The following is a 19,475-nucleotide window of genomic DNA, read 5'->3' as shown; positions in this document are numbered from 1 at the left end:
CAGACTGTCCCCCAGGTGGCACCAGAAATTAAACACAAAACACAAAGAAGAGCTGGAGACCCTCATTGGGGTGACCTTCTGCTCACAAGTCCTGCAGTTTTGGCTGAGCGCTGCCTTTTCTCACTGAAATCCAATGCAGACGGATTAACCACACTCCTCTCAAGACACAGGCTTTTGTAAACATGAGGAAAAAAACTCTTTTACTGGAAAAAAAAAGTCTTCGTTTTCTTCGTATATTTGAAAAAAAACAATAAAACAAAACAAAACAAAAAAGAACAAAGGCCAATGAGAAATTAAAAAAAATGAAGGTCGGATGATTTTCCATCCATCCATCCATCCATTTTCCACCACTTATCCGGGGCCGGGTCGCGGGGGCAGCAGTCTCAGCAGGGATGCCCAGACTTCCCTGTCCCCAGACACTTCCTCCAGCTCTTCCAGGAGGATCCCAAGGCGTTCCCAGGCCAGCTGAGAGACATAGTCTCTCCAGCGTGTCCTAGGTCTTCCCTGGAGCCTCCTCCGGTGGGACATGCCCGGAACTCCTCCCCAGGGAGGCGTCCAGGAGGCATCCTAAAGAGGTGCCCGAGCCACCTCAGCTGCTCCTCTCGATGTGGAGGAGTAGCGGCACTACTCCGAGCTCCTCCCTGGTGACTGAGCTCCTCACCCTATCTCTAAGGGAGCGCCCAGCCCCCCTACGAAGGAAACTCACTTTGGCCGCTTGTATCCGGGATCTTGTCCTTTCGGTCATGACCCAAAGCTCATGACCATAGATGAGGGTGGGAACGTAGATTGACCGGTAAATCCAGAGCTCAACCTTTCAGCTCAGCTCCTTCTTCACCACAATGGACCGATACAACAACCGCATCACTGCAGACGCTGCACTGATCCACCTGTCAATCTCACGCTCCATCCGTCCCCCACTCGTGAACAAGACCTCGATATACTTAAACTCCTCCATTTGGGCTCGGGTCTCTCCACCAACCTGGGGAAGGCAAGCCACCTTCTTCTGGTCAAGGACCATGGCATCAGATTTGGAGGTGCTGATCCTCATCCCTGTCACTTCACACTCAGCTCCGAACCACCCTAGTGCATGATGGTCCAGGTTCGATGAAGCCAGCAGGACAACATCATCTGCAAAAAGCAAAGATGAAATCCTGAGGTCCCTAAACCGGAGCCCCTCTGACCCCTGGCTGCACCTAGAAATTCAGTCCATAAAGATTATGAACAGAACCGGTGACAAAGTTCAGCCCTGCCGGAGTCCAACATATACCGGGAACAGGTCCAACTTACTGCCGCCAATGAGGACCAGACTCCTGCTCCGGTCATAAAGAGACCGGACGGCCCTTAACAAGGGGCCCTGCTCGTTTGGCCTCACTCGCGGCACGGTGTGGTTACTGACCCTCAAATTTTAATCGCAAACAACATATACTCCCATCAACACTCAAGAGACGGAGGGGGGGGAGGGAGGGCAATGGGGTCTTCTGCGCCCCCGTTTCCGGGTTCCTTCTGGTGGGGGTGGGGCGGGGGGGGCTGTTGTTTTCCCCACAGGCCGGGGGTTTGGAGCGGCTGTGGTTTGGGGGGCTGCTGGCTCAGGGGGGTGCATACCTGTCTGCGGCGGGGGGGGTGGGGGGGTGGGGGCGGCAGTTGTGGGTGGCGGGGGGTTCTGGATGTGGGGTTCGGTGTTCCCTTGCCTTCCGGGGGTGTCTCCCACAGGATGTGACAGTTGGATGACGCGGGAATGTGAGTGTGTTTGGGGTAGGATGGACTGTGTGTGTGTGTGTGTGTGTGTGCGTGTGTGTGTGTGTGTGTGCGTGTGTGTGTGTGTGTGTGTGTGTGTGTCTGTGTGTCTGTGTGTGTGTGTGTGTGTATGTGCGTGCGCGTGCGCGTGCTTGTTAGCGTGTGCGTGAGAGGGTGTGAGTGTGTTGGAATGTGAGTGTGTGTGTGTGTGCGTTTGGTTTAGGGATGAGTGGTTGTGTGTGTGCGTGTGTGCATGTGTGTGTGTCAGTATGAGTGAGTGGGTATGAGTGTTGGGTTGGGGCGGGGGGGAGTGAGGCGGGAGAGGACAGGGGGTGGGAGGGGTGGGCCGGGCGGTGGACGGGCGGGGGGGTGGGTTCCGGGTGGGGGTCGTGGGGTGGGGTGGGTTGGGGGGGGGGGGGGGTGGAGTGGGGTGGGGGGGTGGTGGGGTGGGGTGGGGGGTGGGGTGGTGGGGGGGGGTGATGCCCTGGATCTCGGGGTGCGTGGCCGGAGCGCTGGGGGGTGTACTGGCCCGGGGTGGGTAGCCGCCCGTGTGGGCTGGTTCTCCCGGGTGGGTCATAGCCCTTCGCCTGGGTGGGGGGTTGGCTCCTGGGCTCTTGGGCCTTGGGCTCTCGGCCCTGCCCGCCCCGGGCGTCCGGCGCCCGGGGTGGACCGGCTCCTGCCGGTCATGGCTCCGCGGGGCCCGGGCCCCGGGACTGCCGGGGTCCCCGGCCGGGGCTTTCCTCTGCCCCGTTTCTGGACTGGAGCGTGGGCGTCTGCCTGGGGGGGCGGCTTGGATCCGGGCTCTGTGATGTCCGCCGGCTGTCTGGGCTCTGAGGGCCTCTCTGGCCTGCTTCTGGCCTTCTCAGAGGTCAGAGGTCATATATGCATGATCACTATCACTATCACTATCACCATCACTGTCACCATCATATTCACATGATCACGTTGATCTTTAATCACTCTTTACATACTGGGTTACCTTGTCTTCTTGTGGTGGTTAGACTAATGGTGATCTGTAGCAGACCTCTCTTGATGCACGCCCCAAGTTTACTACTAGTTACGACTAGCTATATTCAAAAAAAAAAAAAAAAAAAAAAAAATACGGTTTGTGGTGTCCTTGCATTTCCCTCCTCCCCTACACCTCCTTTTATTTTTGTGGCCTGGTCTGTTCACTAATATGGTTTGGAAAAAAAGGGGGGAAAAAAAAAAAATGTATGTATGGTTCTGTAATTTTCTGTGTTGGTTGTCGGCTCTGTTTTGGTGTTGTCTAGATTGGGGGTTTGGGATTGTTCTAGGTTGCGTGTGGTGCGTCGACAACACTGTTTTGTATTGTGACTTTGTACATAGGTTGTGCCGCCCCCCCCCCCCCCCCCCCCCTTCCGTTCTCCCTCTCTTTATCTTGCTCTCTTTCTGTCCCTGCTCTCTGAGCGTTTCCGTCCCGGTCCTGTCCGGTAGCCATGCCGGATGCCAGCTTTAAATAAAGGCAGCAGCAGGAGGAGACTCAGTCTCATCCGGCTGCTAATATTAAAATCTGTTCGGATAGTAAAAGGCTACAATCATACAATATTGCACGCCCCAGCTACCGAACAGGACAAGGGAAAAAAAAAAAAAAAAAAAAAAACAAAAAAAAAAAAAAAACAAGGGGCCCTGGACTCCACATTCCGGGAACACCAAAATACTACAAGATACCATGAGGGACATGGTCAACCGCCTTCTCCAAGTCCACAAAACACATGTGAACTGGTTGGGCGAACTCCCACGAGCCCTCGAGCACCCTATGAAGGGTATAGAGCTGATCCAATGTTCCGCGACCAGGACGAAAACCACATTGTTCCTCCTGGATCCAAGGTTCGACTATTGGTCGATTTCTCCTCTCCAGTACCCTGGAGTAGACTTTGCCAGAGTGGCTGAGGAGTGTGACCCCCCTATAGTTGGACCACATCCTTCGGTCCTCCTTTTTAAAAAGGGGGACCACCACCCCAGTCTGCCAATCCACAGGTACTGTCCCCGATGTTGCAGAGACATGTCAACCAAGACAATCCCTGCACATCCATAGAGTTAAGGTACTCAGGGCGAATCTAATCCACCCCCGGTGCCTTGCCACCGAGTAGCTTACCAACCACCTCGTTGACTTCAGCTTGGGTGATGGACGAGTCCACCTCTGAGACCTCAGCCTCTGCTTTCTCCACGGAAGTCAATGTGACAGGACTGTGGAAGTCCTTCCACCATCCTATTATGTCCCAAGTTGAAGTCAGGAGCTCCCCACCTTCACTGTAAACAGTGTTGGTGGAGACCTGCCCCTGAGCCACCGCACGGTTTGCCAGAATTTATTCCAGGCTGACCGGTAGTCCTCTTCCATGGCCTCCCCGAACTCCTCCCAGACCTGAGTCTTCTTACCTCACACGCACGAATGACTTAGCCCTGTCTGTGTCGTTCTGGCGACTTGGAAGTGAGGGAGAAACCACGCCCTCGTGGCTGGGCGCATGCGTGAGAAAGTATCAGAGCCACACATGTAAAATGAAAAAAACTTTGGTTTCTGTTCATGAATAAAGAAGCACAAGCTTAAAACTATCACACTCCTATCTAAGCCTTCCCAGGCACCAACCTCCTGAAGTGAAAAGAAAGTATAAGCTGCTACAGCAGCTTTGTGTGTGGTCCTGTCTTCCAATGCTGTGATATTGGTGGTGGGCCGTCACTCATACTAGGACCATTCCTACTGCATCCAGCGGAACTTCGGCGGGGTGGCTCAGTTTCAGAGGTGGTCAATAGCGAAGTAAATTTACTTAAAGGTGTAATACAACATTTTGATTTCCGGGTGGATCACCTAAATAATTGGTGGGTCTGTTTGTCAATCATTCTGACGAGCTGCTTTCGTACGGCGGTTCTCCGTGCTTGCGCCCAATCAGCTTCTCCCTTTTGCGCATGCGCATTCAGAGTGTTTATGTAGCCGGTGAGCTTCTGAGCTCGTACTTACCGATGGCGAGTCTGACATAATGAAACTGTGGCTGTTTTGGAAAAAAAAAAGCTTTATTTATGAGCGAGGCGGATCGCAGAAACTGTACAGAGCCGTGCACGCCGGAGAAGAGGAGATCGCACTCGTACACTTCCGCGTTTTCTGGGAGAAGCAGGAGAGCCGGGCGGATGGTCTGGCGCATGCGCGTTGTTCAAAAAGTGAGTAACAGACGTGGGGCTTCGTCTTTTCGAGAAAATGTTGTATTATACCTTTAAGTACTGTACTTACGTAAATTTTTTGAGGATCTGTACTTTACTTGAGTATAATTTTTTCTGAGTACTTTTTACTTTTACTGCACTACATTTGGCAAAAAAAAATAACATACTTTCTACTTCACTACATTTCAAAAAAGGCTCTCGTTACTTGTTTTTTTTTCTATTTAAAATCAACCACAAAGCGGTGTTATTCAAATTCCAGACCAGTAAGTGGCACTGACACATGGATTGTCAACAGGAAGTTAACTGACAGAAGAAAAATTGACAATACAATTTTTTTTGTAAGTATATTCATTGACTTACAGAAAGCTTTCGACGTAATAAACTACTCATGGTTGCTCTGGAAACTTGAAAAATATGGGATTAGAGGGATTGCTCATAAATGGATAACTAGTTATTTTGAAAATAGAAAACAGTATATTCAAATTAATGAAATAAAATCAGACTTGTGTGATGTACATTGCGGGGTACCTCAAGGTTCGATTCTTGGGCCGTTATTGTTTATACTATATATGAATGATTTACCTAAAGCGTCGGAGGTACTACAGAGTATTTTGTTTGCTGACGACACAACACTATTTTATTAAGGAAAAAAACTTAGAGGTAATAGAAGTAGTTAATATAGAACTCAAGAAGATAAAACAGTGGTTTGATGGCAACAAATTAGTTTTATATTGTTTAATGATAGAGGTAATGATATAGATATATCAATTAAAGCTGGGGTTGGCGATTTGAATGAGATACATTTTTTTAAATACTGGTTAAAATGATCTTTATGACCTGATGGGAAACAATTCATAGCGTGTTTTTAAAGTAGTTTGGAAAATATCCGCGATCTACAGCAGGAGTAAAACGTGAAAAACAGCAACCAATAGTCTTGACGGGACACCTTTTTTTAAACCAATCAAATCCCTTCGCCGTTCGACCTGCCCCCTGCGCGTACATGTACGAGTGCACTGACCCTGGTTCAGTGCGCGTGTAAAATGACGGAGTGTCGTTGCTGTTTGGGAGTTTACTTACCGTTGAGTGCGCCATAACTTGGCGTAGTGAAAATAAAGAAAAATGAAGAAACGAAGCGCTGAGGACAGGTTATGCCAGGAACGCACTGGACGCGGAAGCTACGTGCGCTACGTGCGCCGTGAACGTCTCCACGTCTCCGCTCCCAACGGGAGCTCCTCCAATGGGGTTGGAGCTGGGCGGAGCTAGGTAGTCGGAGTCTTGGGGAGATGCTACATGCTAACGCTAGTTTTCCAAGATCGCCAACCCTAGCTTTAAGATAAATGAAACAGAAATACAAAGGGTACAGGAAACATGATTTTTAGGCGTTATTATTGATAAAGACCTTGGCTGGAAGTCACATATAAATTTTATATAATATAAAATGTTATATATTATATATTATATTATATAGAAATAAAATACAACAAACATAATATTATTATATGTATAATAAATATAATATAATAAATATATTATAAAATCGATCACAGTATTATATAGAGTAAAATCAGTTGTAAATCAGTCAGCATTAATTAACTTATATAAATCAAAAATTATTCCATACCTAACTTATTGTGCGGAAATTTGGGGGACGAACTGTAAAACTTATACACAACCTCTGTTCATTTTACAAAAAAAGGCTCTGAAAATTATAAATGATAATAGAAAGACAAACCCATCAAACCCATTATTCATTAAGTATAATACTTTAAAATTTGATGATATAGTTGATCATAAAATACTTCAGATATTATATAAAGCTAATAGGAACATGCTACTGGGAAAAATTCAAGAAAGATTCGAAAAAAAAAAGTTGTTATAGTCTAAAAGGGACTGACATTTTTAAAAAACCCAGATTCAGAGCAAAAATAATGGAATGCACTGTGACGGTTAAGGGAACCAATCTGTGGAATGCACTTCAGAAAGAAATAAATGGAATGCAAACAATCGCAGCATTTAAAAGAAATGTAAAAACTACATTACTGAGGAGTTATACAATGTTGGACACATGAGATATGTGTCTAGCATTGCATAATTCTTTTCTGACAGAATGGTATTAGTCTTGGAATTTTGAAGACAGATAATGAACGAAATTGTAGATGGAATATAAGTGGCTGGATAAAGGAGAGGTAGATAGAGGAAAAAAATGAAAATAGGTGTGTGTAATTAGTATAAAATCAGGTGAAAAAGATTATGGTGTTTGCAAATATTGGGAAAACATATGATGAAAGAAGGGGCAGACATTATAAGTTAATCTTCTTTCTGCTCCTTTTCCATTCATTCTTGTATTGTATTATTTTCTTTTATGTATATTTTTTGTGTTATCTTTTGAATGAAAATAAACAAATAAAAAAAAAAGTGTTGCCGTCTGGCTCAAGCGAGCTGGTTGAGGTGCAAGCTGTATCCTGGAGGAAAGTTTCAACATAGACATCTAATAGAACACTAAATGCCTTACGGCAGGCTCCGCGACGTCCGCAGAGGTCAGCCATCTTAGTACGGGAAAGCTGTTAGAGAGTTTCTGTAGAACGCAAGGTAAGGCAGGTGATCTGTGTTTATACTCTTATTTCGCTGACATTTTGACTTGAGACTTTCTGAGCTCCTTTTATAAATTTTATAAATTTTTACAATGCCTATCAATATTTTTAACAATGTGTTTTCTGGTGCACAATTTCATGTTTGAATCTATGGGGAGACATTATACATTTACAATAGATTTAATAACGTGGAAGGTTACTGTTTAATGTTATGTATTAATAAATATAATATAATATATGAGGTTCATGGGATTTAAAGGTGCATTAAGGAGTTTTACAACCTTAAAAATACTTATTTTCCACCATAAATATGTTACACATTTTTAATGATGTGTACAATGTGCCCTGACATATTCATTACAAGTACCTCTAACAGCGCTAAATTGTCATTTGAAAGTTGCAGTGCCGGTCCGGCACCAGCATTTTTTTGGGGAGAATTTGAAAGGAATGACGTAATGCGTGCTCTGGCTTGTTAGGTTTCGATTCGTCCGCCATTACTCCGCCAGATGCTTAGTGAGCAACAACTGAGCAGGATCTCCCAGAAAGTAAGAACAGACTGGCTTCTAGCACTGCCACAGCTCCACACAGACTCCACCAGGTAAAAGAAACTTAAATCTTACTTGAGCGCTTCTAAACGAGCGAAGACGGAGTCCCCCTCTTCCGTGCATGCGAGCCACAGGGACAAGTTTTTCACTAAGCTGCATTATGCCCAAGGCCTGCAGGGGCACTGTTTCGCTTAAAACGTGCAAACTCAAGGCACCTTTAAGTGTTTCTGAAGTTTCAGGTGGGTAAATTGTTTATCTTCAGCGTCCACTACAGCCCTGTCACATCTTAAAAAAATTTCATACAAAACTAAAAATATGGACATATATGGTTTGTCGAAATTATTCAGAGGTGCTATAAATATATCCCAGTGTAATGACTTGAACATGGAGCCTAATATGAAGAATATTATGAATATTCAGGATATGATATACATTTATTATATTGGGGCATGCCATGGTCATTCAAACATGTCATGTCATTAACAGAAATTTGATGCTTATTACAGGCCAAACCATTTGAAAATCGGTTGAAATTTGAGCAAGTTATAGCTTGTTAAAGAGTTAAAGTGTGTCTCATCAACACAATATTGTGAGCGAGCCAGATTCCCGTACAAAGATGGCCAGCAGCGGTGATGAGGCATCTAGGGTGCTATATAACTCTATGAGTTTCAAGGACCTGAAGATGACGACTTGTTTTGTTTAGTGGTGCCATTTGGCGAATTGTTTTATTCACTGATGTAGAAGATCCTTCACTGTATATCATATATATACAGGGTTGGGGAGTAACGGATTACATGTAACGGCATTACGTAATCAGGATACAAAAAAATTGTAACTGTAATCCGTTACAGTACACGCAAAAAATATGTAATCTCGTTACAGGTACTTCTGATAAAAACACGGATTACTAAGCGGGATTACTTTTGAAAATCAGACGGAAAATACCAGCAACAGCAGACATCCGTGCCGTATACAGACTTTGTGACACTTTACGACACTTCACAGCACTTTACGGCACAAACCGCCACATCGTAGATCTATAAACAATAGACACCGTAGATATATAAATGATGGACGCTGCATCGACCGCTGTCTTGAAGCAGCCTTCCACTCTACTGATATGTTTAATCGTGAATGAAACAACCCACGATGCCATGGATTTTACCCCCTGCTGCTGGAGTCATGGCTGCTCCAGAGAGAAACTCATTCTTTGGCTGGAAACGGAGACATTTTGTATTTAAGTCAGATGAGACCAGAACTTCTCTGTACGATGTAAATCCTGCCTCCAGCTGTGAAAATGCTCTCAACATCCAGGAACTCATCATCAAACCTGAAGAAACATCTACAGGTATGAAACACACCTGAACTCACAGTGAAGCTAAAGTGTTATTAGCCTGCTAACCTGTCAGTAACCTGCTGCTGAGAACCTCAGCCTCACCAGGCTGAACTCAGAAGAATCTGATGGAGGCAATAATATCTTCAGCCTGTATGGAGGATTTATTGGAGACTGCATGTTTCCTTCTGTCACTGAGGAATGAATCAACTCTGAACTCTTGAAAAAAATACTTTGCATGGCCTATCTGAACACAAACCCTGCTCCTCACTGCAGCAGTACAGCTACACAGCAGACTAGGTATATAATATAAATGTGTGTTAACACTGTCAGTACAACCTCTGGTGCTGCTGCTGGACTGCAGAACTGCTAGAGGAACACAGTCTGAAATGATGGTTCTGATCCTGAGTGAGAAAGAAAATCAGATTCTCAGTAGATTCAGAGGAGGTCATATTGTTGGTATTAATTGAGGCTGAACACAGAGTTCAGCAGAGTTCAGAACACTCAGAGCATTTATTAGTGTGTAGAGTTGTCAATACACTGTGAGGACGACACAGTGTATTTGTCTTTTTTATGTTTGCTGGTGAAGTAATCTAAAAGTAAGTAAAAGTAATCTGGTACGTTACTTTGTAATTGAAGTAATTAGAGTGAGTTACTGATTACACTTTTTGACAAGTAACTTGTAATTTAAAAGTAACCCTCTCAACCCTGTACATATATATATATATATATATATATATATATATATATATATATATATATATATATATATATATACGAGGGTGGACCCAAAAGTTCCCGGACTGTAGTTATAACTTTTTACTTTTTAATCTTCGCAATTATTTGAAACTGTCACCTTCAAAATACTCTCCTTTGGCTTGAATGCAACGCTGCACCGGAGATTTTCACTGTTCAGAAGAGTCGCCATGACCGTGCGTAACTGTGCCGGAAAGATAGAACTTCGATTTTCCCTCCCCCGCCTGTATGCCTGCCTTACCTTTCCGCTGCCGCTCCAGTTTTATCTTTGACAACAAAAAGCAGTCGCCTGGGGCCAGATCAGGGGACTATGGCGGTGGGGAGGCTGGCCGGTCACGGTTTTAGTCCAAAAATATGCTTTACGCACAACATTTGGTGCTATTTCTGTGCGTAACGGGGCGTCCTGTGGTCTGCTGTCTGCTATGATGAGGCCATTTCCGGGAGCCTTCGTCTCACTGCTTCTAATAACCGCCTGAGGATGATCTGTCTGGATCTCTACAATACTCCCATCAGTTCTGCAATGTCATCAAAAGTCCTGCGTGAATATTCATCCCTCTCATTTGATGTATGAGAAAGCTCAGATTTATATAAATTATCATAAAAATCTCTAAAGCTATTATTCATTTCTTGAGGGTCCACTGTCAAGTCTCCATTTGATATTCTTATACTGTTAATTGTACGTTCTGTCTGTACTTTCCTAATCCTCCATGCTAATAATTTTCCAGCCTTTTCTCCTTGGTCATAATAACTTTGCTTGAGCCATAAAAGGCTTTTTGCAGCCTTGTCAGTAGATCATTTATTATATTTACTTCTTTAAATAAGAAGTTCCTTTTGTTTGTTTAAATCTTCTTTCTGGTCTAATTCATTTTCTAATATTTTTGTATGTTTCTCCAAATCAATCATTTCTGCTTTTTGTTGTTTAGATTTGATACTTGTATAGCTGATCATCTCTCCCCGAATATAAGCCTTTGAATGCCTCCCATTTTATGCTGGCCCCAGGTTCATCTGTGCATTCAAAATACAGATCAATTTAACTTTTTACAAAATAGGCCTGTGACCAACAGCTCAAAAGTGCTTTAGTTTTGAGATACCCCTCCCGGAGGTAGAACCAAACACAACATAGTTTTTCCTAATCTCTAAGGCTCCTTGTTACGGCCCTGGAGCCGTCTTGGTTCTGAGTGCTCTCCTGCTCTGCACCTCACCTCCCTTGTTGGAAGCAGCCATGCCAGGTGGAGCCAATCAGCTCATCACCGGCAGCATAAGAAGCTGCTGCCTGTAGAGGAGTGGTGACCAGTGGCTCCTGGCCTCCCGCACCGTCACGTCCTGAGCCAGCTTGTTTGTTACTTTGCTCATTGTTTTTGGTTCTTTTTCCTTTGTTGGATACCTCACCATTATTTTCTTTGTAAATAAACCACTATCTTTTTGAGCACCATCACCCAGCTCCGCTGCCTCTCCTTTCGCAACCTCCTGACCCGGCACTGACAACAGCCGATCGTGCCCTCGGCACGTAACATTTGGGGGCTCGTCCGGGAATCCATGGTTGTTGCTGTGGGTCGCACGAGCTGGTGTGTTTGGAACTGTGCATTTTTGGGTGAGTTGGGTGTTCCTTTTGCAGTTTGCACTTTTTGTTAAACATTGCGTACCCAGACTAGACTAGAGGTGTTCAGCTTGGCTGTCACACAGTCATTCCATCGGCACCTGTTTGTTTTTTTAGTTTGTTGTTTTTGGGGTGTATCCCGGGTGGGGTGACAACTCGAGCCTGGTAAACCCCAGAAGACAGAATAGGTGAGTTTTGGGTGGCTAGGATTCTGGGCGTTGCTTTGTTTTGTGCACTGCTTTGTTGGTTTTTTTCTTCCCCTCCCCCAAGCGGGCTCATGTGTATGGCGGGTTTGTGTGTGTGCGGGTAGGTCGTTGTCTGCACTCCTTAGCTTTCTCCATTGGGAGTGTGCGCTGTGTGTGGCTTGATTGGAGTCAGGTGCTAATGAGCTGACTGTGGATGACAGTCAGCTGTGGTTTTGTCCAGGCCTTGACGTGATCTGTTAGGGGGTGAGTCATGGTGTTTGACTTGCAGGCGTTTGTGGCTAACCCCACATTTGAGGTTTTCTATGATTGCCGGAAAGGTGATTTGCTCGACATTGCTCAACATTACGGCATTGTGATACCCTCGGCCCTGCGGGTGAATGAGGTGAGGGATGCTGTGCTGTCCGGTCTAGTTGGCAAGGGTGTACTTGTTTTGCCTGAGTATGACGAGGCGGTGACGGTACCGGGAGATGCAGGGGCGTCCTCGGTGCTTCTTGGCGTGGTTGCGGAGGGGGCCGTGGCGCGCGACGATTCCCAGCCTAAGTTAGCGGGTGACGCTGAGGAGAAGCCCGGAGCCCGGTCGTCTGCGAGCTCCAGTTCTTCTTCCTCCCCGCGTACCGGAATTTCCCGGGTGGAGGTGGGAGTCCGAGTTGCTCGACTCAAGAGAGAGGAGAAGGAGAGAGAGCGGGAGTTTCAGCTCAGGCGTGAGCTGGAACTTAAGAGGCTGGAGTTGGATGCTGCCACCGCTAGAGAGGTGGAGATCAAGAAAGTGGAAGCTGAATCTGCTCTCAAAATACGTCAGCTGGAGCTACAAGCGGCACAGGTCAGAGGTGCAGAGCAGCCAATTACTGCGTCCCGCGATACGTTCGATGTTTCCAAAAATATTCAGTTGGTCCCTGCATTTAGAGAAGCCGAAGTGGAGTCTTACTTCGGGGCCTTCGAGCGTATTGCGTGCGCGCTGCACTGGCCACCGGATGTTTGGGCAATTTTGCTACAGTGCAAACTGGCTGGTAAAGCTTTGGAAGCTTGTGCATCCCTGTCAGTCTCGGACAGTCTTAATTACGACATCTTAAAAGGCGCTATTCTCAGGGCGTACGAACTTGTCCCGGAAGCTTACAGGCAGAGATTCAGAGGCCTCAAGAAATCCTTTGCCCAGAGTTTCATGGATTTTGCCCGAGAAAAGTCCTTGTTGTTCGACAGGTGGTGCTCAGCTACCAAAACTACAAGCTTTGATGCTCTGCGTGAGTTAGTCCTGCTCGAAGATTTCAAGAACTGTCTTCCTGAGCGTATACTCATCTATCTAAATGAGCAGAAAGTATGTACGTTCCAGCAGGCTGCCATTTCCACAGATGAGTTTGCCCTTACTCACAAATCTGTCTTCAGACGTGATCGTATGCCAACCACCAATCAAGACGAAGAGCCTGTGCAGCCAGAGTTATCCACCAGTCCGAAATCAAGCCGGCCGAAGCAATGCTTCTACTGTCACAAAACTGGACACCTAATATCAGATTGTGACGTGCTCCGTCGACGCAGGTCGACCGAGCCAAAACCCAAAGGGGTTGCTCTGGTTAAAACTTGCCCAGCTGGTCCCACTGCTGTGTCTCCTCTGCCCGCCACTTCTCCTGATGAGTGTTTCAAGCCATTCATCTTTGAAGCGTTCGTTTCAGTCCCAGGAGAATCCAAGCTTCCAGTCAGAGTCCTGCATGACACAGGTGGTTCGCAGTCATTCATTCTCTCTGGTGTCCTGCCTCTTGGCCATAAGACCGATTGTAAAGTGAGCACTGTAGTGAGAGGTATTGGGCTGGACTGCGTGCCAGCCCCTCTGCATAACATCCATTTTGAGTCTGACCTGGTGAGTGGAGTGTTTCCGGTGGCTGTAAGGGACCGGTTTCCGATTGATGGAGTGGATGTCATTTTAGGAAACGACATTGCTGATGGGAAGGTCTATCCTTCTTCTGAGGTGGGCTCCCAGCCAATCGTTGGTCCACATGATGATCTGGCTGGTCAACATCCTGATGTTTCCTCCGTGAGTGTCCTGTCTCGAGCACAGGCTAAGAAAGTGACCCAAGAGAGTGTTGTTGACCTGGGTGACCCTGTCTGTGGTCCCGTTTTCCCCGGGGATTGTGGGCCCCCTTCTGGTCTTGTGGAAAATGGTGTCAAAGTGAAGCCCAGAGCTGAAAAACCAGAGGGTGTTCCTGGTGTTCCCCCACCTCTAACTCGTGGCCCCCTGAAGGAGTTAAAGGGCCGATTTTTGTCTCCGAGTCTGTCTGGAGGTGGTGCACCGGACTTTGTTTCAAAGCGTAGGAAACGGCAGCAGCAGGGCACCGTATTAGCTCGGAAGGCGCTGTCTTCTTCCCAAGCTAAGAAGAAGCGATTTGATGGAAAGGTCGCCATGAACCTGGACAGCCGCCGGACCAAGCAGAGGACTGGTGCGTCGGGTGCTGCGCCTGGTACAGCCCCGCTGCGTGATATTTCGGCACATCGATGGGCACGTCCCATCGGTGTTGAGGTAACTGCTTCCGCTCAGGGGGTGTTTGCTCCTCTGATCCTGGCCCCCCTGCTCGCTGCGCCTCCTCTTCTCCCTGTGTCCAGGTGTCCCGTCCCAGTGGTGGTTCCTGGTGGTCCGTATCCGTCGGTGGTTCCTTCCTTCTGTCCTGGACCGGTTGTTCATGCTGTCCTGGTCATCAAGCCTGTTGGACGGCCGCAGCCATGGCTGCCCATTTCCCACGCTATTGGCTAAAGAACTTATGCATCACAAGAAGAAAACAAGGCGGTCAACCGGTGGTGCTGATGGACATTTTTATTTTATTTTTGGGAGGTGTTGGTGATGATTTTAAGTGGGGGGGTGTTATGGCCCTGGAGCCGTCTTGGTTCTGAGTGCTCTCCTGCTCTGCACCTCACCTCCCTTGTTGGAATCAGCCATGCCAGGTGGAGCCAATCAGCCGGCAGCATAAGAAGCTGCTGCCTGTAGAGAGAGGGGACCAGTGGCTCCTGGCCTCCCGCACCGTCACGTCCTGAGCCAGCTTGTTTGTTACTTTGCTCATTGTTTTCTTTGGTTCTTTTTCCTTTGTTGGATACCTCACCATTATTTTCTTTGTAAATAAACCACTACCTTTTTGAGCACCATCACCCAGCTCCGCTGCCTCTCCTTTCGCAACCGCCTGACCCGGCACTGACAACAGCCAATCGTGCCCTCGGCACGTAACACTCCTCATACATGAAATGGATTCTTGTATAAAAATATTTTAATGCAAAAGTGGTAAAATTGATCTATATTGCTATATTGAAGAAAACTGGTTCAGACCCCAACAACTTTAATAACCTCTGCCCCATTTCCCACCTCCCCTTCATCTCCAAAATCCTAGAGAAAATTGTCGCCTCTCAACTCCACTCCCATCTCACCCTCAACAGTCTTTATGAACAGTTCCAGTCCGGTTTCCGTCCCTGCCACAGCACCGAAACAGCACTAATCAAGATCACAGATGACCTTCTAATGGCAGCTGACTCCGGTCTCATCTCCATCCTCATCCTCCTCGATCTGAGTGCAACCTTTCTCACTCCATCCTGCTCAATAGACTTTCCTCCATTGGCATCCCCCCCCCCCCCCCCCCCCCCCCCCCCCCCCTTCACTGGTCTCACTCTTACCTCATTGGCTGCACTCAGTTCATCCCAGCTCAAGTGTTTCACCTCTCAGCCTCCCCTGTCACTTCTGGTGTGCCCCAGGGCGCCGTCCTGGGGTCCCTCTTCTTTATCATATACCTCCTTCCCCTCGGTAACATTTTCCGGAAGTCTGGTATTAATTTTCACTGCTACACGGATGACACCCAGCTCTACCGCTCCAGCAAACATGACTCCACTCTCCCACCCTTCTCCCTCACACACTGTATCTCTGAAATCAAATGGCTTACCTGGCTTACCATAAATTTCCTGAAATTAAACAGTGATAAAACAGAACTTCTTGTTGGTATCAAGTCCACACTCTCCAAATCTAACAGGTTTTCCCTCACCATCGACAGCTCCACAGTGTCCCCCTCCCCTCAGGTTAAGAGTCTGGGTGTCATCCTCGACAGCTCACTTTCTTTTCACTCCCACATTAATAACATCTCTCAGTCTGCATACTTCCACCTACGCAATATAAACCGCCTCCGTCCCTCTCTCACCCCTCATACCACTGCCATCCTGGTCCACAGCCTCGTCACCTCCCACATCGACTACTGCACCCCCCTCCTCTTTGGTGTCCCCCACAAATCCCTCCAATAAGCTCCAACTGGTCCAGAACTCAGCAGCTCGCATCATCACCAAAACCCCTTCCTCTCACCACATCACCCTGTCCTCCAGCAGCTCCATTGGCTCCCTGTCAAAGTCTGGATCATTTTCAAGATACTTCTGTTTACATTTAAAGCCATCCACAATCTCGTCCCCCACTACCTATCTGATCTCATACACGTTGCCCCCCCTCACGCTCGCTCAGGTCTTCTTCCTCTCTCCACCTCTCTGTGCCCTCCGCCCGCCACAGCACCATGGGGAGCAGAGCTTTCAGCCGCTCTGCTCCTCGACTCTGGAACTCTCTCCCACCTGACATCCACAACATTGACTCTCTGCCTCAGTTCAAATCCAGACTCAAAACTCATCTGTTTCAATCAGCCTATCATTTGTAACTTCACTCTTTCTTTTAATTCACTGTGTTATGGTTTCTGTTGTTTTTTGTAATGTGTTTTGATCTTTTGTAAACCGTCCTTGGGTGCTTAGAAAGGCGCTGTGAAATAAACTGTATTATTATTGTTATTATTATTATACACCCACAGACAAAAAATTAAGTCTGTTCGTCTGGTGATTGAATCATATAAACCCATGTAGATTCACTATGGAAGTACCAGAAGGTCTTTAACTTGGCATAGTGCAGAGAAACTTGGTACAGCATTTTGTGCATGTCTACCTGCATGCCACGCCCTCACAGGTTGTGATACCACAAGCAGCTTGCACAGAATTGGGAAGACTACTGCTTTTAACAGACGGAAGATTCATCTGAGTGAGTTAAAAGAGATGGACAATTTTGGACTTTCTGAAAGCCTGGAGGAGGCTATTCCCGTGGCAAGAAAGTATGCTCTCCTTCTGTATGGCCAAAAGAAAAGGGAGGATAGCCGTCCCTGCACCACTTTGGATGAGCTGAGGTACATACTAGCATCTACAACAGATTCATCAGCTGCAAATCTACCCCCAACAGAACATGCCTTTCAGAAGCATGTATAAAGAGCATTGTACCAGACTGCAGTGTGGCAAAGCCTCGTCTCTGAAACCCAGTTGGTAGAGGGTGGAGGCTCAGAGAAGATGACTCTATTTAACCGTCGATGTCTGTCAAAGCACCTGCGCCTAAAGAAGTCAGAGACATCACCCACCTGCACTGTAAAAATGGAAAGTGCAATGAAAGCAGCAAATGCCAATGTCTTTCAATTAGCTTGACCTGCAGAGTTTTGCTCTTGCCCTTTCCCTGATTGCCCAAATATGAGCCATGTTGTTTTTGACGATAACGTGGATGAGTGATATACAGATGCTTACGTTTCACACAGACCTACCTCCCCTTTTGACCCTAGATACCTTAATCAAGAGTCTAGACAAAACAAGACACAGTCACACACACACACACACAATCACACACACACACACACACACACACACACACACACACACACACACACACACACACACACACACACACACACTAGCCTTAGTTATATTTAGACATTGGAACATTTAATTTGAATAAAACGGTTTGTTAATTGAAAAAGATCCTTCCTTGTCTCTGTGTCTCTCTGACATTTTATTCTTTTGGGACACCTCACAGCTTTTATGAGATAACTCGATGAGTGTACAAGTTACAAGTACACAATTGGTATTGCTGGATTCAGTAGAACCACAGCTTTCAAACAAGCCATCATATGTGTTGTTATGGCTTTCCATTATAAAGTCACTAAAAAGTAAAGAGAATATTCTACATAGATTTCCATTCTCGCCTATTGTAGGCATGTGTCAAAAGGACTATTTATCCTATTTGAATTCAGATATTTACATTTTGTTTTTGTCTAGAATGTGTAGGGATATCCTGGCTTCCACTATGCCAAGTTACAGACCTTCTGGTGCTTCCATCGTGAATCTACATGGGTTTATATGATTCAGTCACCAGACGAACAGACTTAATTTTTTGTCTGTGGATGTATAACAATATAGAACAATTTTACCACTTTTGCATTGAAATATTTTTATACAAGAATCCATTTAACGTATGTGGGGCCTTGGAGATGAGGACTGATAACATGCACTATCGGTCAATGATCTGATGATCTGACCATTAGCCTGGCTCTCCAACTGGAGATGGGTCCCTGGGCGCTCTTGGCAGCTGCCCACTGCTCCTTACGTAACGCTTCAGCGGCATCGATGGATGGGTTAAAAGCAGAGGACAAATTTCGTTGTACATTCACTGTGAAATGACCAATAAAGCACCTTATCTTTAAAGCACCTTATCGTTAGGAAAAACTATGTTGTGTTTGGTTCTACCTCCGGGAGGGATATCTCATGTTTCTGGGGTCGCGGTCACAGGCCTAAAAGTGATGAAGTCTTCATTTTGCAACCAGACAGATGAATGAAAAAGTGTGTCAAGTTGCAGATTCATTGATATCGGTGCATGATCACTGATTACAATGCTGTCATACCAGCAGCCTGTAACTTTTGAAAGAAGACTTTGAGAAACAAGAAAGCAATCAACACGAGATTGAGATTTTTGGATACCTGAAAAACATGAAAACTGCAATTTATTTGGGTTCAGATGTCTCCATATTTCAACTAAGTTTAAATCCTCGCAGTATTGTTTTAAAAGACTTCTCGATTTTGATTTACTTGTGTCTAAGCCAGTACTGTGGTCCATTGCAGGATTTAAGGTACAGTTAATCGCCACCGATGACAAAAAATCCATGTAAAGATGAGAGGGTATGAAATAAATCTTCGCTGGTGCATTTATTTAATAAAATTTCTATGACATAAGGCATGCCATTTTATCACTTGAGTCCAGTTGAATCATGCTATGTATTTATTAGTTCCATCTTGGACTTCCATTTTTTTTAAGCAAATAGCATTTTTATGACTGGAAACAATAGTTGCCAGTGGTCACAGAGCTTGCCACTAGGTCAAATGTCACCTAATAATAATGCAGAAATAACAATAACAAAATAATAATATGGTCATAAAAAATAACAACAAAAAGGTAGAGCCACAGATTCTCCCTGCATCAAAACAACAAACATTTTGAACTGTTTCTTTAATTATCTTTTTTTATATACTTAAAACATCAAACTGTTTTTTTTTTCCTGAGACCCTCAAAAAAACATGTACAATATTTCTTCCCAGAAATTCCATCATCTTTCTGCTGTTCTACTCATTGTGGTACTTCTTGAAACACTCCACATGTAGTGGAACATCACACTTTCCACATGCTGGTTATGTGAATCCACCATAGTTCTTGCATCACTTGTACCTGGTGATGGGTAAATGAGG

The 19,475-nt window shown here is 45.8% G+C and overlaps 2 protein-coding genes across 3 annotated transcripts in view; one reads left to right on the top strand and one right to left on the bottom strand.

Annotated features, from left to right (window-relative positions):
• LOC115382236 (stonustoxin subunit alpha-like) overlaps window positions 1-19,475 on the top strand; it is an 829,400-nt gene that overhangs the window by 36,954 nt on the left and 772,971 nt on the right. The window lies entirely within an intron of this gene.
• LOC115382178 (NACHT, LRR and PYD domains-containing protein 3-like) overlaps window positions 1-19,475 on the bottom strand; it is a 140,903-nt gene that overhangs the window by 84,629 nt on the left and 36,799 nt on the right. The gene's annotated exons all lie outside the window — the stretch shown is intronic.

The sequence above is a fragment of the Salarias fasciatus genome, chromosome 23 (assembly GCF_902148845.1).
Source record: "Salarias fasciatus chromosome 23, fSalaFa1.1, whole genome shotgun sequence".
In the NCBI taxonomy this organism is placed as follows: Eukaryota; Metazoa; Chordata; class Actinopteri; order Blenniiformes; family Blenniidae; genus Salarias; species Salarias fasciatus.
The sequence above is the reverse complement of the archived record's forward strand: the minus strand, read 5'-3'. Positions and strand labels throughout refer to the sequence as shown.